Source organism: Arachis ipaensis, chromosome B1 (assembly GCF_059453495.1).
Source record: "Arachis ipaensis isolate K30076 ecotype BB chromosome B1, ASM5945349v1, whole genome shotgun sequence".
Lineage (NCBI taxonomy): Eukaryota > Viridiplantae > Streptophyta > Magnoliopsida > Fabales > Fabaceae > Arachis > Arachis ipaensis.
The window spans coordinates 82,640,505-82,641,896 of NC_142436.1; the positions used below are offsets into that span (position 1 = coordinate 82,640,505).

The 1,392-nt window shown below is 37.4% G+C and overlaps 1 non-coding gene across 1 annotated transcript; it reads right to left on the bottom strand.

Annotated features, from left to right (window-relative positions):
- Positions 1–924: 924 nt before the first annotated feature.
- Positions 925–1,032, bottom strand: LOC148577245 (small nucleolar RNA R71). The gene has a single exon (XR_015903826.1). It is a non-coding gene; the product is annotated as a small nucleolar RNA R71 (small nucleolar RNA).
- Positions 1,033–1,392: the final 360 nt, after the last annotated feature.

Here is a 1,392-nt window from a genome sequence, read left to right on the forward strand (position 1 = left end):
CAAAACTACCTAACTAACTCCCTCACTCTCTAATTTTCGAAAATATCTTCCCCCTTTTTCAAAATTTCCTTTTAATTAACTAATTATTTTAATTTTTGATTTTAAAATTTCGAAAATTACTAACCTTTTTCAAAAACTATTTTCAAAAATCACTTACCCTTTTTCAAAAATAATTTTCGAAAATCCTTCTCCCTCATCTCCTTCTAATTATTTATTCATCTACTAACACTACTCTTCATCTCACATCACTGCTCCTATCCTTACCCTTGTGTTTGGATTCTTCATTATTCTTCACCCATATTCCTTTTCTTCTTCTACTAACAATAAGGAACCTCTTTACTGTGACATAGAGGATTCTTCTTCTTTTCTTGTTCTCTTCTCTTTCTTATGAGCAGGAACAAGGAAAAAGGCATTCATGTTGAAGCTGATCCAGAATCTGAAAGGACTCTGAAGAGAAAACTAAGAGAAGCTAAATTACAACAATCCATAGACAACCTTATTGAAAATTTCGAACAAGTAAAGGAGATGGCAGCCAAACCCAACAACAATAATGCAAGGAGAATGCTTGGTGACTTTACTGCACCTAATTCCAATTTACATGGAAGAAGCATCTCCATCCCTACCATCGGAGCAAACAATTTTGAGCTGAAACCTCAGCTAGTTTCTCTGATGCAGTAGAACTGCAAGTTTCATAGACTTCCATCTGAAGATCCCTTTCAGTTCTTAACTGAATATTTGCAGATCTGTGATACTGTTAAGACTAATGGAGTAGATCCTGAAGTCTATAGGCTCATGCTTTTCCCTTTTGCTGTGAGAGACAGAGCTAGAATATGGTTGGACTCTCAACCTAAGGATAGCCTGAACTCTTGGGATAAGCTGGTCAAGGCTTTCTTAGCCAAGTTCTTTCCTCCTCAAAAGCTGAGTAAGCTTAGAGTGGATGTTCAGACCTTCAGACGGAAAGAAAGTGAATCCCTCTATGAAGCTTGGGAGAGATACAAAGAACTAACCAAAAAGTGTCCTTCTGACATGCTTTCAGAATGGACCATCCTGGATATATTCTATGATGGTTTATCTGAGCTATCAAAGATGTCATTGGATACTTCTGCAGGTGGATCCATTCACCTAAAGAAAATACCTACAAAAGCTCAAGAACTCATTGACATGGTTGCCAATAACCAGTTCATGTACACTTCTGAAAGGAATCCTGTGAGTAATGGGATGCCTCAGAAGAAGGGAGTTCTTGAAATTGATACTCTGAATGCCATACTGGTTCAGAACAAAATATTGACTCAGCAAGTCAATATGATTTCTCAGAGTCTGAATGGAATGCAAGCTGCATCCAACAGTACTCAAGAGGCATCTTCTGAAGAAGAAGCTTATGATCCTGAGAAC